This window comes from Pan paniscus, chromosome 17 (genome assembly GCF_029289425.2).
Source record: "Pan paniscus chromosome 17, NHGRI_mPanPan1-v2.0_pri, whole genome shotgun sequence".
Classification (NCBI taxonomy): domain Eukaryota; kingdom Metazoa; phylum Chordata; class Mammalia; order Primates; family Hominidae; genus Pan; species Pan paniscus.
The window spans coordinates 12,428,802-12,453,439 of NC_073266.2; positions in this window are offsets into that span (position 1 = coordinate 12,428,802).

Here is a 24,638-nt window from a genome sequence, read left to right on the forward strand (position 1 = left end):
ATATTATATACTGTACATGAAATATCAAAAAGTACAGTAAATATATTTCATATATTGTACATATAATATTAACTAAAAGTTCACCAAATACATTTTACATACTGTAAATAAAATATCAAAAATTACAGTAAGTGTATATTATCTACTGTACATAAAATATCAAAAAGTACACCAAATATGTTTTCTATATACTGTAAATAAACTATCAAAACCTTCAGTAATTATATTTAATATACTGTACGTAAAATATCAAAAATTACACCAAATGTATATAATACACTCTAAATAAAATATCAAAAAGGACAGTAAATATATATTACACTCTATGTAAAATATCAAAAACTACACCAAATATATATTATATAATTTACATAAAATATCAAAAGTACACCAAATATATATTATATACTGTACAGAATATATCAAAAAGTACAGTAAATATATTTCATATATTCTACATATAATATTAACTAAAAGTACACCAACTACATTTTACATACTGTAAATAAAATATAAAAAATTACAGTAAGTACTTATTATATACTGTACATAAAATATCAAAAAGTACACCAAATATGTGTTATATATACTGTAAATAAACTATCAAAATCTTCAGTAATTATAATTAATATACTGTTCATAAAATATCAAAAATTACACCAAATGTATATTATACACTGTAAATAAAATATCAAAAAGTTCAGTAAATATATATTACACTCTATGTAATATATGAAAAACTACACCAAATATATATTATATAATTTACATAAAATATCAAAAGTACACCAAATATATATTATATACACTACATAAAATATCAAAAAGTACAGTAAATATATTTCATATATTGTACATATAATATTAACTAAAAGTACACCAACTACGTTTTACAAACTGTAAATAAAATATAAAAAATTACAGTAAGTATATATTATCTACTGTACGTAAAATATCAAAAAGTACACCAAATATGTGTTCTATATACTGTAATAAACTATGAAAAACTTCAGTAATTATATTTAATATACTGTACATATAATATCAAAAATTACACCAAATGTATATTATACACACTAAATAAAATATCAAAAAGGACAGTAAATGTATATTACACTCTATGTAAAATATCAAATACTACACCAAATATATATTATATAATTTACATAAAATATCTAAAGTACACCAAATATATATTATATACTCTACAGAAAATATCAAAAAGTACAGTAAATATATTTCATATGTTGTACATATAATATTAACTAAAGATACACCATATACATTTTACATACTGTAAATAAAATACCAAAAATTACAGTAAGTATATATTATCTACTGTACATAAAATATCAAAGAGTACACCAAATATGTGTTATATATACCGTAAATAAACTATCAAAATCTTCAGTAATTATATTTAATATACTGTACATAAAATATCAAAAATTACACCAAATGTATATTATACACTCTAAATAGAATATCAAAAAGGACAGTAAATATATATTACACTCTATGTAAAATATCAAAACTACACCAAATATTTATTTATAATTTACATAAAATATCAAAAGTACACCAAATATATATTATATACTCTACATAAAATATCAAAAAGTACAGTAAATATATTTCATATGTTGTACATATAATATTAACTAAAAGTACACCAAATACATTTTATATACTGTAAATAAAATACCAAAAATTACAGTAAGTATATATTATCTACTGTACATAAAATATCAAAAAGTACACCAAATAAGTGTTGTATATACTGTAAATAAACTATCAAAACCTTCAGTAATTATATTTAATATACTGCTCATAATATATCAAAAATTACACCAAATATATATTATACACTCTAAATAGAATATCAAAAAGGACAGTAAATATATACTACACTCTATGTAAAATATCAAAACTACACCAAATATATATTATATAATTTACATAAAATATCAAAATTACACCAAATATATATTATATAATGTACATAAAATATCAAAAAGTACAGTAAATATATTTCATATGTTGTACATATAATATTAACTAAAAGTACACCAAATACATTATACATACTGTAAATTAAATACCAAAAATTACAGTAAGTATATATTATCTACTGTACATAAAATATCAAAAAGTACACCAAATATGTGTTATATATACTGTAAATAAACTATCAAAAGCTTCAGTAATTATATTTAATATACTGTACATAAAATATCAAAAATTACACCAAATGTATATTATACACTCTAAATAGAATATCAAAAAGGACAGTAAATATATATTACACTCTATGTAAAATATCAAAACTACACCAAATATATATTATATAATTTACATAAAATATCAAAAGTACACCAAATATATATTATATACTCTACATAAAATATGAAAAAGTACAGTAAATATATTTCATATGTTGTACATATAATATTAACTAAAAGTATACCAAATACATTTTACATACTGTAAATAAAATACCAATATTCCAGTAAGTATATATTATCTACTGTACATAAAATATCAAAAAGTACACCAAATATGTGTTATATATAATGTAAATAAACTATCAAAACCTTCAGTAATTATATTTAATATACTGTACATTATATATCAAAAATTACACCAAATGTATATTATACACTCTAAATAGAATATCAAAAAGGACAGTAAATATATACTAGACTCTATGTAAAATATCAAAACTACAGCAAATATATATTATATAATTTACATAAAATATCAAAAGTACACCAAATATATATTATATACTCTACATAAAATATCAAAAAGTACAGTAAATATATTTCATATGTTGTACATATAATATTAACTAAAAGTACACCAAATATATTTTACATACTGTAAATAAAATACCAAAAATTACAGTAAGTATATATTATCTACTGTACATAAAATATCAAAAAGTACACCAAATATGTGTTATATATACCGTAAATAAACTATCAAAATCTTCAGTAATTATATTTAATATACTGTACATAAAATATCAAAAATTACACCAAATGTATATTATACACTCTAAATAGAATATCAAAAAGGACAGTAAATATATACTACACTCTATGTAAAATAACAAAACTACACCAAATATATATTATATAATTTACATAAAATATCAAAAGTACACCAAATATATATTATATACTCTACATAAAATATCAAAAAGTACAGTAAATATATTTCATATGTTGTACATATAATATTAACTAAAAGTACACCAAATACATTTTACATACTGTAAATAAAATATCAAAAATTACAGTAAGTATATATTATCTACTGTACATAAAATATCAAAAAGTACACCAAATATGTGTTATATATACTGTAAATAAACTATCAAAATCTTCATTAATTATGTTTAATATACTGTACATAAAATATCAAAAATTACACCAAATGTAAATTATACACTCTAAATAGAATATCAAAAAGGACAGTAAATATATATTACACTCTATGTAAAATATCAAAACTACACCAAATATATATTATATAATTTACATAAAATATCAAAAGTACACCAAATATATATTATATACTCTACATAAAATATCAAAAAGTACAGTAAATATATTTCATATGTTGTATATATAATATTAACTAAAAGTACACCAAATACATTTTATCTACTGTAAATAAAATACCAAAAATTACAGTAAGCATATATTATCTACTGTACATAAAATATCAAAAAGTACACCAAATATGTGTTATATATACTGTAAATAAACTATCAAAATCTTCAGTAATTATATTTAATATACTGTACATAAAATATCAAAAATTACACCAAATGTATATTATACACTCTAAATAGAATATCAAAAAGGACAGTAAATATATACTACACTCTATGTAAAATATCAAAACTACACCAAATATATATTACATAATTTACATAAAATACCAAAGTACACCAAATATATATTATATACTCTACATAAAATATCAAAAAGTACAGTAAATATATTTCATATGTTGTACATATAATATTAACTAAAAGTACACCAAATACATTTTACATACTGTAAATAAAATACCAAAAATTACAGTAAGTATATATTATCTACTGTACATAAAATATCAAAAAGTACACCAAATATGTGTTATATATACTGTAAATAAACTATCAAAATCTTCAGTAATTATATTTAATATACTGTACATAAAATATCAAAAATTATACCAAATGTATATTATACACTCTAAATAAAATATCAAAAAGGACAGTAAATATATATTACACTCTATTTAAAATATCAAAAACTACACCAAATATATATTATATAATTTACATAAAATATCAAAATTACACCAAATATATATTATATAATGTACATAAAATATCAAAAAGTACAGTAAATATATTTCATATGTTGTACATATAATATTAACTGAAAGTACACCAAATACATTATACATACTGTAAATTAAATACCAAAAATTACAGTAAGTATATATTATCTACTGTACATAAAATATCAAAAAGTACACCAAATATGTGTTATATATACTGTAAATAAACTATCAAAAGCTTCAGTAATTATATTTAATATACTGTACATAAAATATCAAAAATTACACCAAATGTATATTATACACTCTAAATAAAATATCAAAAAGGACAGTAAATATATATTACACTCTATGTAAAATATCAAAACTACACCAAATATATATTATATAATTTACATAAAATATCAAAAGTACACCAAATATATATTATATACTCTACATAAAATATGAAAAAGTACAGTAAATATATTTCATATGTTGTAAATATAATATTAACTAAAAGTATACCAAATACATTTTACATACTGTAAATAAAATACCAATATTTCAGTAAGTATATATTATCTACTGTACATAAAATATCAAAAAGTACACCAAATATGTGTTATATATAATGTAAATAAACTATCAAAACCTTCAGTAATTATATGTAATATACTGTACATTAAATATCAAAAATTACACCAAATGTATATTATACACTCTAAATAGAATATCAAAAAGGACAGTAAATATATACTACACTCTATGTAAAATATCAAAACTACACCAAATATATATTATATAATTTACATAAAATATCAAAAGTACACCAAATATATATTATATACTCTACATAAAATATCAAAAAGTACAGTAAATAAATTTCATATGTTGTACATATAATATTAACTAAAAGTACGCCAAATACATTTTTCATACTGTAAATAAAATATCAAAAATTACAGTTAGTATATATTATCTACTGTACATAAAATATCAAAAAGTACACTAAATATGTGTTATATATACTGTAAATAAACTATCAAAATCTTCATTAATTATATTTAATATACTGTACATAAAATATCAAAAATTACACCAAATGTATATTATACACTCTAAATAGAATATCAAAAAGGACAGTAAATATATATTACACTCTATGTAAAATATCAAAACTACACCAAATATATATTATATAATTTACATAAAATATCAAAAGTACACCAAATATATATTATATACTCTACATAAAATATCAAAAAGTACAGTAAATATATTTCATATGTTGTACATATAATATTAACTAAAAGTACACCAAATACATTTTACATACTGTAAATAAAATACCAAAAATTACAGTAAGTATATATTATCTACTGTACATAAAATATCTAAAAGTACACCAAATATGTGTTATATATACTGTAAATAAACTATCAAAACCTTCAGTAATTATATTTAATATACTGTACATAAAATATCAAAAATTACACCAAATGTATATTATACACTCTAAATAGAATATCAAAAAGGACAGTAAATATATTCTACCCTCTATGTAAAATATCAAAACTACACCAAATATATATTATATAATTTACATAAAATATCAAAAGTACACCAAATATATATTGTATACTCTACATAAAATATCAAAAAGTACAGTAAATATATTTCATATGTTGTACATATAATATTAACTAAAAGTACACCAAATACATTTTACATACTGTAAATAAAATACCAAAAATTACAGTAAGTATATATTATCTACTGTACATAAAATATCAAAAAGTACACCAAATATGTGTTATATATACTCTAAATAAACTATCAAAATCTTCAGTAATTATATTTAATATACTGTACATAAAATATCAAAAATTACACCAAATGTATATTATACACTCTAAATAAAATATCAAAAAGTACAGTAAATATATATTACACTCTATTTAAAATATCAAAAACTACACCAAATATATATTATATAATTTACATAAAATATCAAAAGTACGTCAAATATATATTATATACTGTACATAAAATATCAAAAAGTACAGTAAATATATTTCATATGTTGTACATATAATATTAACTAAAAGTACACCAAATACATTATACATACTGTAAATAAAATATCAAAAATTACAGTATGTATATATATCTACTGTACATAAAATATCAAAATGTACACCAAACATGTGTTATATATACTGTAAATAAACTATCAAAATCTTCAGTAATTATATTTAATATACTGTACATAAAATATCAAAAATTACACCAAATGTATATTATACACTCTAAATAGAATATCAAAAAGGACAGTAAATATATATTACACTCTATGTAAAATATCAAAACTACACCAAATATATATTATATAATTTACATAAAATATCAAAAGTACACCAAATATATACTATATAGTCTACATAAAATATCAAAAAGTACAGTAAATATATTTCATATGTTGTACATATAATATTAACTAAAAGTACACCAAATACATTTTACATACTGTAAATAAAATACCAAAAATTACAGTAAGTATATATTATCTACTGTACATAAAATATCAAAAAGTACACCAAATATGTGTTATATATACTGTAAATAAACTATCAAAATCTTCAGTAATTATATTTAATATACTGTACATAAAATATCAAAAATTATACCAAATGTATATTATACACTCTAAATAAAATATCAAAAAGGACAGTAAATATATATTACACTCTATTTAAAATATCAAAAACTACACCAAATATATATTATATAATTTACATAAAATATCAAAATTACACCAAATATATATTATATAATGTACATAAAATATCAAAAAGTACAGTAAATATATTTCATATGTTGTACATATAATATTAACTGAAAGTACACCAAATACATTATACATACTGTAAATTAAATACCAAAAATTACAGTAAGTATATATTATCTACTGTACATAAAATATCAAAAAGTACACCAAATATGTGTTATATATACTGTAAATAAACTATCAAAAGCTTCAGTAATTATATTTAATATACTGTACATAAAATATCAAAAATTACACCAAATGTATATTATACACTCTAAATAAAATATCAAAAAGGACAGTAAATATATATTACACTCTATGTAAAATATCAAAACTACACCAAATATATATTATATAATTTACATAAAATATCAAAAGTACACCAAATATATATTATATACTCTACATAAAATATGAAAAAGTACAGTAAATATATTTCATATGTTGTAAATATAATATTAACTAAAAGTATACCAAATACATTTTACATACTGTAAATAAAATACCAATATTTCAGTAAGTATATATTATCTACTGTACATAAAATATCAAAAAGTACACCAAATATGTGTTATATATAATGTAAATAAACTATCAAAACCTTCAGTAATTATATGTAATATACTGTACATTAAATATCAAAAATTACACCAAATGTATATTATACACTCTAAAGAGAATATCAAAAAGGACAGTAAATATATACTACACTCTATGTAAAATATCAAAACTACACCAAATATATATTATATAATTTACATAAAATATCAAAAGTACACCAAATATATATTATATACTCTACATAAAATATCAAAAAGTACAGTAAATATATTTCATATGTTGTACATATAATATTAACTAAAAGTACACCAAATACATTTTTCATACTGTAAATAAAATATCAAAAATTACAGTTAGTATATATTATCTACTGTACATAAAATATCAAAAAGTACACCAAATATGTGTTATATATACTGTAAATAAACTATCAAAATCTTCATTAATTATATTTAATATACTGTACATAAAATATCAAAAATTACACCAAATGTATATTATACACTCTAAATAGAATATCAAAAAGGACAGTAAATATATATTACACTCTATGTAAAATATCAAAACTACACCAAATATATATTATATAATTTACATAAAATATCAAAAGTACACCAAATATATATTATATACTCTACATAAAATATCAAAAAGTACAGTAAATATATTTCATATGTTGTACATATAATATTAACTAAAAGTACACCAAATACATTTTACATACTGTAAATAAAATACCAAAAATTACAGTAAGTATATATTATCTACTGTACATAAAATATCTAAAAGTACACCAAATATGTGTTATATATACTGTAAATAAACTATCAAAATCTTCAGTAATTATATTTAATATACTGTACATAAAATATCAAAAATTACACCAAATGTATATTATACACTCTAAATAGAATATCAAAAAGGACAGTAAATATATTCTACCCTCTATGTAAAATATCAAAACTACACCAAATATATATTATATAATTTACATAAAATATCAAAAGTACACCAAATATATATTGTATACTCTACATAAAATATCAAAAAGTACAGTAAATATATTTCATATGTTGTACATATAATATTAACTAAAAGTACACCAAATACATTTTACATACTGTAAATAAAATACCAAAAATTACAGTAAGTATATATTATCTACTGTACATAAAATATCAAAAAGTACACCAAATATGTGTTATATATACTCTAAATAAACTATCAAAATCTTCAGTAATTATATTTAATATACTGTACATAAAATATCAAAAATTACACCAAATGTATATTATACACTCTAAATAAAATATCAAAAAGTACAGTAAATATATATTACACTCTATTTAAAATATCAAAAACTACACCAAATATATATTATATAATTTACATAAAATATCAAAAGTACATCAAATATATATTATATACTGTACATAAAATATCAAAAAGTACAGTAAATATATTTCATATGTTGTACATATAATATTAACTAAAAGTACACCAAATACATTATACATACTGTAAATAAAATATCAAAAATTACAGTATGTATATATATCTACTGTACATAAAATATCAAAATGTACACCAAATATGTGTTATATATACTGTAAATAAACTATCAAAACCTTCAGTAATTATATTTAATATACTGTACATAAAATATCAAAAATTACACCAAATGTATATTATACACTCTAAATAGAATATCAAAAAGGACAGTAAATATATATTACACTCTATGTAAAATATCAAAACTACACCAAATATATATTATATAATTTACATAAAATATCAAAAGTACACCAAATATATACTATATAGTCTACATAAAATATCAAAAAGTACAGTAAATATATGTCATATGTTGTACATATAATATTAACTAAAAGTACACCTAATACATTTTACATACTGTAAATAAAATACCAAAAATTACAGTAAGTATATATTATCTACTGTACATAAAATATCAAAAAGTACACCAAATATGTGTTATATATACTGTAAATAAACTATCAAAATCATCAGTAATTATATTTAATATACTGCACATAAAATATCAAAAATTACACCAAATGTATATTATACACTCTAAATAGAATATCAAAAAGGACAGTAAATATATATTACACTCTATGTAAAATATCAAAAACTACACCAAATATATATTATATAATTTACATAAAATATCAAAAGTACACCAAATATATATTATATACTGTACATAAAATACCAAAAAGTACAGTAAATATATTTCATATGTTGTACATATAATATTAACTAAAAGTACACCAAATACATTTTACATACTGTAAATAAAATACCAAAATTACAGTAAGTATATATTATCTACTGTACATAAAATATCAAAAAGTACACCAAATATGTGTTATATATAATGTAAATAAACTATCAAAACCTTCAGTAATTATATTTAATATACTGTACATTAAATATCAAAAATTACACCAAATGTATATTATACACTCTAAATAGAATATCAAAAAGGACAGTAAATATATACTAGACTCTATGTAAAATATCAAAACTACACCAAATATATATTATATAATTTACATAAAATATCAAAAGTACACCAAATATATATTATATACTCTACATAAAATATCAAAAAGTTCAGTAAATATATTTCATATGTTGTACATATAATATTAACTAAAAGTACACCAAATACATTTTACATACTGTAAATAAAATATCAAAAATTACAGTAAGTATATATTATCTACTGTACATAAAATATCAAAAAGTACACCAAATATGTGTTATATATACTGTAAATAAACTATCAAAATCTTCAGTAATTTTATTTAATATACTGTACATAAAATATCAAAAATTACACCAAATGTATATTATACACTCTAAATAGAATATCAAAAAGGACAGTAAATATATACTACACTCTATGTAAAACATCAAAACTACACCAAATATATATTATATAATTTACATAAAATATCAAAAGTACACCAAATATATATTATATACTGTACATAAAATATCAAAAAGTACAGTAAATATATTTCATATGTTGTACATATAATATTAACTAAAAGTACACCAAATACATTTTACATACTGTAAATAAAATACCAAAAATTACAGTAAGTATATATTATCTACTGTACATAAAATATCAAAAAGTACACCAAATATGTGTTATATATACTGTAAATAAACTATCAAAATCTTCAGTAATTATATTTAATATACTGTACATAAAATATCAAAAATTACACCAAATGTATATTATACACTCTAAATAAGATATCAAAAAGGACAGTAAATATATATTACACTCTATGTAAAATATCAAAAACTACACCAAATATATATTATATAATTTACATAAAATATCAAAAGTACACCAAATATATATTATATACTGTACATAAAATACCAAAAAGTACAGTAAATATATTTCATATGTTGTACATATAATATTAACTAAAAGTACACCAAATACATTTTACATACTGTAAATAAAATACCAAAAATTACAGTAAGTATATATTATCTACTGTACATAAAATATCAAAAAGTACACCAAATATGTGTTATATATACTGTAAATAAACTATCAAAACCTTCAGTAATTATATTTAATATACTGTACATAAAATATCAAAAATTACACCAAATGTATATTATACACTCTAAATAGAATATCAAAAATGACAGTAAATATATATTACACTCTATGTAAAATATCAAAACTACACCAAATATATATTATATAATTTACATAAAATATCAAAAGTACACCAAATATATATTATATACTCTACATAAAATATGAAAAAGTACAGTAAATATATTTCATATGTTGTACATATAATATTAATTAAAATTATACCAAATACATTTTACATACTGTAAATAAAATACCAAAATTACAGTAAGTATATATTATCTACTGTACATAAAATATCAAAAAGTACACCAAATATGTGTTATATATAATGTAAATAAACTATCAAAACCTTCAGTAATTATATTTAATATACTGTACATTAAATATCAAAAATTACACCAAATGTATATTATACACTCTAAATAGAATATCAAAAAGGACAGTAAATATATACTAGACTCTATGTAAAATATCAAAACTACACCAAATATATATTATATAATTTACATAAAATATCAAAAGTACACCAAATATATATTATATACTCTACATAAAATATCAAATAGTACAGTAAATATATTTCATATGTTGTACATATAATATTAACTAAAAGTACACCAAATACATTTTACATACTGTAAATAATATATCAAAAATTACAGTAAGTATATATTATCTACTGTACATAAAATATCAAAAAGTACACCAAATATGTGTTATATATACTGTAAATAAACTATCAAAACCTTCAGTAATTATATTTAATATACTGTACATAAAACATCAAAAATTACACCAAATGTATATTATACACTCTAAATAGAATATCAAAAAGGACAGTAAATATATATTACACCCTATGTAAAATATAAAAACCTACACCAAATATATATTATATAATTTACATAAAATATCAAAATTACACCAAATATATATTATATAATGTACATAAAATATCAAAAAGTACAGTAAATATATTTCATATGTTGTACATATAATATTAACTAAAAGTACACCAAATACATTATACATACTGTAAATTAAATACCAAAAATTACAGTAAGTATATATTATCTACTGTACATAAAATATCAAAAAGTACACCAAATATGTGTTATATATACTGTAAATAAACTATCAAAAGCTTCAGTAATTATATTTAATATACTGTACATAAAATATCAAAAATTACACCAAATGTATATTATACACTCTAAATAGAATATCAAAAAGGACAGTAAATATATATTACACTCTATGTAAAATATCAAAACTACACCAAATATATATTATATAATTTACATAAAATATCAAAAGTACACCAAATATATATTATATACTGTACATAAAATATCAAAAAGTACAGTAAATATATTTCATATGTTGTACATATAATATTAACTAAAAGTACAGCAAATACATTTTACATACTGTAAATAAAATACCAAAAATTACAGTAAGTATATATTATCTACTGTACATAAAATACCAAAAAGTACACCAAATATGTGTTATATATACTGTAAATAAACTATCAAAATCTTCAGTAATTATATTTAATATACTGTACATAAAATATCAAAAATTACACCAAATGTAAATTATACACTCTAAATAAAATATCAAAAAGGACAGTAAATATATATTACACTCTATGTAAAATATCAAAAACTACACCAAATATATATTATATAATTTACATAAAATATCAAAAGTACACCAAATATATATTATATACTGTACATAAAATACCAAAAAGTACAGTAAATATATTTCATATGTTGTACATATAATATTAACTAAAAGTACACCAAATACATTTTACATACTGTAAATAAAATATCAAAAATTACAGTAAGTATATATTATCTACTGTACATAAAATATCAAAAAGTACACCAAATATGTGTTATATATACTGTAAATAAACTATCAAAATCTTCAGTAATTATATTTAATATGCTGTACATAAAATATCAAAAATTACACCAAATGTATATTATACACTCTAAATAGAATATCAAAAAGGACAGTAAATATATATTACACTCTATGTAAAATATGAAAACTACACCAAATATATATTATATAATTTACATAAAATATCAAAAGTACACCAAATATATATTATATACTCTACATAAAATCTCAAAAAGTACAGTAAATATATCTCATATGTTGTACATATAATATTAACTAAAAGTATACCAAATACATTTTACATACTGTAAATAAAATACCAAAATTACAGTAAGTATATATTATCTACTGTACATAAAATATCAAAAAGTACACCAAATATGTGTTATATATAATGTAAATAAACTATCAAAACCTTCAGTAATTATATTTAATATACTGTACATAAAATATCAAAAATTACACCAAATGTATATTATACACTCTAAATAGAATATCAAAAAGGACAGTAAATATATACTAGACTCTATGTAAAATATCAAAACTACACCAAATATATATTATATAATTTACATAAAATATCAAAAGTACACCAAATATATATTATATACTCTACATAAAATATGAAAAAGTACAGTAAATATATTTCATATGTTGTACATATAATATTAACTAAAAGTACACCAAATACATTTTACATACTCTAAATAAAATACCAAAAATTACAGTAAGTATATATAATCTACTGTACATAAAATATCAAAAAGTACACCAAATATGTGTTATATATACTGTAAATAAACTATCAAAATCTTCAGTAATTATATTTAATATACTGTACATAAAATATCAAAAATTACACCAAATGTATATTATACACTCTAAATAGAATATCAAAAAGGACAGTAAATATATATTACACTCTATGTAAAATATCAAAACTACACCAAATATATATTATATAATTTACATAAAATATCAAAAGTACACCAAATATATATTATATACTCTACATAAAATATGAAAAAGTACAGTAAATATATTTCATATGTTGTACATATAATATTAACTAAAAGTATACCAAATACATTTTACATACTGTAAATAAAATACCAAAATTACAGTAAGTATATATTATCTACTGTACATAAAATATCAAAAAGTACACCAAATATGGGTTATATATAATGTAAATAAACTATCAAAACCTTCAGTAATTATATTTCATATACTGTACATTAAATATCAAAAATTACACCAAATGTATATTATACACTCTAAATAGAATATCAAAAAGGACAGTAAATATATACTAGACTCTATGTAAAATATCAAAACTACACCAAATATATATTATATAATTTACATAAAATATCAAAAGTACACCAAATATATATTATATACTCTACATAAAGTATCAAAAAGTACAGTAAATATATTTCATATGTTGTACATATAATATTAACTAAAAGTACACAAAATACATTTTACATACTGTAAATAAAATACCAAAAATTACAGTAAGTATATATTATCTACTGTACATAAAATATCAAAAAGTACACCAAATATGTGTTATATATACTGTAAATAAACTATCAAAATCTGCACTAATTATATTTAATATACTGTACATAAAATATCAAAAATTACACCAAATGTATATTATACACACTAAATAAAATATCAAAAAGGACAGTAAATATATATTACACTCTATTTAAAATATCAAAAACTACACCAAATATATATTATATAATTTACATAAAATATCAAAAGTACACCAAATATATATTATATAATCTACATAAAATATCAAAAAGTACAGTAAATATATTTCACATGTTGTACATATAATATTAACTAAAAGTACACCAAATACATATTACATACTTTAAATAAAATACCAAAAATTACAGTAAGTATATATTATCTACTGTACATAAAATATCAAAAAGTACACCAAATATGTGTTATATATACTTTAAATAAACTATCAAAATCTTCAGTAATTATATTTAATATACTGTACATAAAATATCAAAAATTACACCAAATGTATATTATACACTCTAAATAGAATATCAGAAAGGACAGTAAATATATACTACACTCTATGTAAAATATCAAAACTACACCAAATATATATTATATAATTTACATAAAATATCAAAAGTACACCAAATATATATTATATACTCTACATAAAATATCAAAAAGTACAGTAAATATATTTCATATGTTGTACATATAATATTAACTAAAAGTACACCAAATACATTTTACATACTGTAAATAAAATATCAAAAATTACAGTAAGTATATATTATCTACTGTACATAAAATATCAAAAAGTACACCAAATATGTGTTATATATACTGTAAATAAACTATCAAAACCTTCAGTAATTATATTTAATATACTGTACATAAAATATCAAAAATTACACCAAATGTATATTATACACTCTAAATAGAATATCAAAAAGGACAGTAAATATATATTACACTCTATGTAAAATATCAAAACTACACCAAATATATATTATATAATTTACATAAAATATCAAAAGTACACCAAATATATATTATATACTGTACATAAAATATCAAAAAGTACAGTAAATATATTTCATATGTTGTACATATAATATTAACTAAAAGTACACCAAATACATTTTACATACTGTAAATAAAATACCAAAAATTACAGTAAGTATATATTATCTACTGTACATAAAATATCAAAAAGTACACAAAATATGTGTTATATATACCGTAAATAAACTATCAAAATCTTCAGTAATTATATTTAATATACTGTACATAAAATATCAAAAATTACACCAAATGTATATTATACACTCTAAATAGAATATCAAAAAGGACAGTAAATATATACTACACTCTATGTAAAATAACAAAACTACACCAAATATATATTATATAATTTACATAAAATATCAAAAGTACACCAAATATATATTATATACTCTACATAAAATATCAAAAAGTACAGTAAATATATTTCATATGTTGTACATATAATATTAACTAAAAGTACACCAAATACATTTTCCATACTGTAAATAAAATATCAAAAATTACAGTAAGTATATATTATCTACTGTACATAAAATATCAAAAAGTACACCAAATATGTGTTATATATACTGTAAATAAACTATCAAAATCTTCAGTAATTATATTTACTATACTGTACATAAAATATCAAAAATTACACCAAATGTATATTATACACTCTAAATAGAATATCAAAAAGACAGTAAATATATACTACACTCTATGTAAAATATCAAAACTACACCAAATATATATTATATAATTTACATAAAATATCAAAGGTACACCAAATATATATTGTATACTCTACATAAAATATCAAAATGTACAGTAAATATATTTCACATGTTGTACATATAATATTAACTAAAAGTACACCAAATACATTTTACATACTGTAAATAAAATACCAAAAATTACAGTATGTATATATTATCTACTGTACATATAATATCAAAAAGTACACCAAATATGTGTTATATATACTGTAAATAAACTATCAAAATCTTCAGTAATTATATTTAATATACTGTACATAAAATATCAAAAATTACACCAAATGTATATTATACACTCTAAATAGAATATCAAAAAGGACAGTAAATATATATTACACTCTATGTAAAATATCAAAACTACACCAAATATATATTATATAATTTACATAAAATATCAAAAGTACACCAAATATATATTATATACTCTACATAAAATATGAAAAAGTACAGTAAATATATTTCATATGTTGTACATATAATATTAACTAAAAGTATACCAAATACATTTTACATACTGTAAATAAAATACCAAAATTACAGTAAGTATATATTATCTACTGTACATAAAATATCAAAAAGTACACCAAATATGGGTTATATATAATGTAAATAAACTATCAAAACCTTCAGTAATTATATTTCATATACTGTACATTAAATATCAAAAATTACACCAAATGTATATTATACACTCTAAATAGAATATCAAAAAGGACAGTAAATATATACTAGACTCTATGTAAAATATCAAAACTACACCAAATATATATTATATAATTTACATAAAATATCAAAAGTACACCAAATATATATTATATACTCTACATAAAGTATCAAAAAGTACAGTAAATATATTTCATATGTTGTACATATAATATTTACTAAAAGTACACAAAATACATTTTACATACTGTAAATAAAATACCAAAAATTACAGTAAGTATATATTATCTACTGTACATAAAATATCAAAAAGTACACCAAATATGTGTTATATATACTGTAAATAAACTATCAAAATCTGCACTAATTATATTTAATATACTGTACATAAAATATCAAAAATTACACCAAATGTATATTATACACACTAAATAAAATATCAAAAAGGACAGTAAATATATATTACACTCTATTTAAAATATCAAAAACTACACCAAATATATATTATATAATTTACATAAAATATCAAAAGTACACCAAATATATATTATATAATCTACATAAAATATCAAAAAGTACAGTAAATATATTTCACATGTTGTACATATAATATTAACTAAAAGTACACCAAATACATTTTACATACTGTAAATAAATTACCAAAAATTACAGTAAGTATATATTATCTACTGTACATAAAATATCAAAAAGTACACCAAATATGTGTTATATATACTGTAAATAAACTATCAACATCTTCAGTAATTATATTTAATATACTGTACATAAAATATCAAAAATTACACCAAATGTATATTATACATTCTAAATAGAATATCAAAAAGGACAGTAAATATATATTACACTCTATTTAAAATATCAAAAACTACACCAAATATATATTATATAATTTACATAAAATATCAAAAGTACACCAAATATATATTATATACTCTACATAAAATATCAAAAAGTACAGTAAATATATTTCATATGTTGTACATATAATATTAACTAAAAGTACACCAAATACATTTTACATACTGTAAATAAAATATCAAAAATTACAGTAAGTATATATTATCTACTGTACATAAAATATCAAAAAGTACACCAAATATGTGTTATATATACTTTAAATAAACTATCAAAATCTTCAGTAATTATATTTAATATACTGTACATAAAATATCAAAAATTACACCAAATGTATATTATACACTCTAAATAGAATATCAAAAAGGACAGTAAATATATACTACACTCTATGTAAAATATCAAAACTACACCAAATATATATTATATAATTTACATAAAATATCAAAGGTACACCAAATATATATTATATACTGTACATAAAATATCAAAAAGTACAGTAAATATATTTCATATGTTGTACATATAATATTAACTAAAAGTACACCAAATACATTTTACATACTGTAAATAAAGTATCAAAAATTACAGTAAGTATATATTATCTACTGTACATAAAATATCAAAAAGTACACCAAATATGTGTTATATATACTGTAAATAAACTGTCAAAAACTTCAGTAACTATATTTAATATACTGTACATAAAATATCAAAAATTACACCAAATGTATATTATACACTCTAAATAGAATATCAAAAAGGACAGTAAATATATATTACACTCTATGTAAAATATCAAAACTACACCAAATATATATTATATAATTTACATAAAATATCAAAAGTACACCAAACATATATTATATACTCTACATAAAATATGAAAAAGTACAGTAAATATATTTCATATGTTGTACATATAATATTAACTAAAAGTATACCAAATACATTTTACATACTGTAAATAAAATACCAAAATTACAGTAAGTATATATTATCTACTGTACATAAAATATCAAAAAGTACACCAAATATGTGTTATATACACTGTAAATAAACTATCAAAATCTTCAGTAATTATATTTAATATACTGTACATAAAATATCAAAAATTACACCAAATGTATATTATACACTCTAAATAGAATATCAAAAAGGACAGTAAATATATATTACACTCTATGTAAAACATCAAAACTACACCAAATATATATTATATAATTTACATAAAATATCAAAAGTACACCAAATATATATTATATACTCTACATAAAATATGAAAAAGTACAGTAAATATATTTCATATGCTGTACATATAATATTAACTAAAAGTACACCAAATACATTTTACATACTGTAAATAAAATACCAAAAATTACAGTAAGTATATATTATCTACTGTACATAAAATATCAAAAAGTACACCAAATATGTGTTATATATAATGTAAATAAACTATCAAAATCTTCAGTAATTATATTTAATATACTGTACATAAAATATCAAAAATTACACCAAATGTATATTATACACTCTAAATAGAATATCAAAAAGGACAGTAAATATATATTACACTCTATGTAAAATATCAAAAACTACACCAAATATATATTATATAATTTACATAAAATATCAAAAGTACACCAAATATATATTATATACTGTACATAAAATACCAAAAAGTACAGTAAATATATTTCATATGTTGTGCATATAATATTAACTAAAAGTACACCAAATACATTTTACATACTGTAAATAAAATACCAAAAATTACAGTAAGTATATATTATCTACTGTACATAAAATATCAAAAAGTACACCAAATATGTGTTATATATACTGTAAATAAACTATCAAAATCTTCAGTAATTATATTTAATATACTGTACATAAAATATCAAAAATTACACCAAATGTATATTATACACTCTAAATAAAATATCAAAAAGGACAGTAAATATATATTACACTCTATGTAAAATATCAAAACTACACCAAATATATATTATATAATTTACATAAAATATCAAAAGTACACCAAATATATATTATATACTCTACATAAAATATGAAAAAGTACAGTAAATATATTTCATATATTGTACATATAATATTAACTGAAAGTACACCAAATACATTTTACATACTGTAAATAAAATATCAAAAATTACAGTAAGTATATATTATCTACTGTACATAAAATATCAAAAAGTACACCAAATATGTGTTATATATACTTTAAATAAACTATCAAAATCTTCAGTAATTATATTTAATATACTGTACATAAAATATCAAAAATTACACCAAATGTATATTATACACTCTAAATAGAATATCAAAAAGGACAGTAAATATATACTACACTCTATGTAAAATATCAAAACTACACCAAATATATATTATATAATTTACATAAAATATCAAAGGTACACCAAATATATATTGTATACTCTACATAAAATATCAAAATGTACAGTAAATATATTTCATATGTTGTACATATATTAACTAAAAGTACACCAAATACATTTTACATACTGTAAATAAAATACCAAAAATTACAGTAAGTATATATTATCTACTGTACATAAAATATCAAAAAGTACACCAAATATGTTTTATATATACTGTAAATAAACTATCAAAATCTTCAGTAATTATATTTAATATACTGTACATAAAATATCAAAAATTACACCAAATGTATATTATACACTCTAAATAAAATATCAAAAAGGACAGTAAATATATATTACACTCTATGTAAAATATCAAAAACTACACCAAATATATATTATATAATTTACATAAAATATCAAAAGTACACCAAATATATATTATATACTGTACATAAAATATCAAAAAGTACAGTAAATATATTTCATATGTTGTACATATAATATTAACTAAAAGTACACCAAATACATTTTACATACTGTAAATAAAGTATCAAAAATTACAGTAAGTATATATTATCTACTGTACATAAAATATCAAAAAGTACACCAAATATGTGTTATATATACTGTAAATAAACTGTCAAAAACTTCAGTAACTATATTTAATATACTGTACATAAAATATCAAAAATTACACCAAATGTATATTATACACTCTAAATAGAATATCAAAAAGGACAGTAAATATATATTACACTCTATGTAAAATATCAAAACTACACCAAATATATATTATATAATTTACATAAAATATCAAAAGTACACCAAACATATATTATATACTCTACATAAAATATGAAAAAGTACAGTAAATATATTTCATATGTTGTACATATAATATTAACTAAAAGTATACCAAATACATTTTACATACTGTAAATAAAATACCAAAATTACAGTAAGTATATATTATCTACTGTACATAAAATATCAAAAAGTACACCAAATATGTGTTATATACACTGTAAATAAACTATCAAAATCTTCAGTAATTATATTTAATATACTGTACATAAAATATCAAAAATTACACCAAATGTATATTATACACTCTAAATAGAATATCAAAAAGGACAGTAAATATATATTACACTCTATGTAAAACATCAAAACTACACCAAATATATATTATATAATTTACATAAAATATCAAAAGTACACCAAATATATATTATATACTCTACATAAAATATGAAAAAGTACAGTAAATATATTTCATATGTTGTACATATAATATTAACTAAAAGTACACCAAATACATTTTACATACTGTAAATAAAATACCAAAAATTACAGTAAGTATATATTATCTACTGTACATAAAATATCAAAAAGTACACCAAATATGTGTTATATATAATGTAAATAAACTATCAAAATCTTCAGTAATTATATTTAATATACTGTACATAAAATATCAAAAATTACACCAAATGTATATTATACACTCTAAATAGAATATCAAAAAGGACAGTAAATATATATTACACTCTATGTAAAATATCAAAAACTACACCAAATATATATTATATAATTTACATAAAATATCAAAAGTACACCAAATATATATTATATACTGTACATAAAATACCAAAAAGTACAGTAAATATATTTCATATGTTGTGCATATAATATTAACTAAAAGTACACCAAATACATTTTACATACTGTAAATAAAATACCAAAAATTACAGTAAGTATATATTATCTACTGTACATAAAATATCAAAAAGTACACCAAATATGTGTTATATATACTGTAAATAAACTATCAAAATCTTCAGTAATTATATTTAATATACTGTACATAAAATATCAAAAATTACACCAAATGTATATTATACACTCTAAATAAAATATCAAAAAGGACAGTAAATATATATTACACTCTATGTAAAATATCAAAACTACACCAAATATATATTATATAATTTACATAAAATATCAAAAGTACACCAAATATATATTATATACTCTACATAAAATATGAAAAAGTACAGTAAATATATTTCATATATTGTACATATAATATTAACTGAAAGTACACCAAATACATTTTACATACTGTAAATAAAATATCAAAAATTACAGTAAGTATATATTATCTACTGTACATAAAATATCAAAAAGTACACCAAATATGTGTTATATATACTGTAAATAAACTATCAAAATCTTCAGTAATTATATTTAATATACTGTACATAAAATATCAAAAATTACACCAAATGTATATTATACACTCTAAATAGAATATCAAAAAGGACAGTAATTATATATTACACTCTATGTAAAATATCAAAACTACACCAAATATATATTATATAATTTACATAAAATATCAAAAGTACACCAAATATATATTATATACTGTACATAAAATATCAAAAAGTACAGTAAATATATTTCATATGTTGTACATATAATATTAACTAAAAGTACACCAAATACATTTTACATACTGTAAAGAAAATACCAAAAATTACAGTAAGTATATATTATCTACTGTACATAAAATATCAAAAAGTACACCAAATATGTGTTATATATACTGTAAATAAACTATCAAAATCTTCAGTAATTATATTTAATATACTGTACATTAAATATCAAAAATTACACCAAATGTATATTATACACTCTAAATAGAATATCAAAAAGGACAGTAAATATATACTAGACTCTATGTAAAATATCAAAACTACACCAAATATATATTATATAATTTACATAAAATATCAAATGTACACCAAATATATATTATATACTGTACATAAAATATCAAAAAGTACAGTAAATATATTTCATATGTTGTACATATAATATTAACTAAAAGTACACCAAATACATTTTACATACTGTAAATAAAATACCAAAAATTACAGTAAGTATATATTATCTACTGTACATAAAATATCTAAAAGTACACCAAATATGTGTTATATATACTGTAAATAAACTATCAAAATCTTCAGTAATTATATTTAATATACTGTACATAAAACATCAAAAATTACACCAAATGTATATTATACACTCTAAATAGAATATCAAAAAGGACAGTAAATATATATTACACTCTATGTAAAATATCAAAAACTACACCAAATATATATTATATAATTTACATAAAATATCAAAAGTACACCAAATATATATTATATACTGTACATAAAATATCAAAAAGTACAGTAAATATATTTCATATATTGTACATATAATATTAACTAAAAGTACACCAAATACATTTTACATACTGTAAATAAAATATCAAAAATTACAGTAAGTATATATTATCTACTGTACATAAAATATCAAAAAGTACACCAAATATGTGTTATATATACTGTAAATAAACTGTCAAAAACCTTCAGTAACTATATTTAATATACTGTACATAAAATATCAAAAATTACACCAAATGTATATTATACACTCTAAATAGAATATCAAAAAGGACAGTAAATATATATTACACTCTATGTAAAATATCAAAACTACACCAAATACATATTATATAATTTACATAAAATATCAAAGTACACCAAATATATATTATATACTCTACATAAAATATCAAAAAGTACAGTAAATATATTTCATATGTTGTACATATAATATTAACTAAAAGTACACCAAATACATTTTACATACTGTAAATAAAATACCAAAAATTACAGTAAGTATATATTATCTACTGTACATAAAATATCAAAAAGTACACCAAATATGTGTTATATATACTGTAAATAAACTATCAAAATCTTCAGTAATTATATTTAATATACTGTACATAAAATATCAAAAATTACACCAAATGTATATTATACACTCTAAATAGAATATCAAAAAGGACAGTAAATATATATTACACTCTATGTAAAATATCAAAACTACACCAAATATATATTATATAATTTACATAAAATATCAAAAGTACACCAAATATATATTATATACTCTACATAAAATAT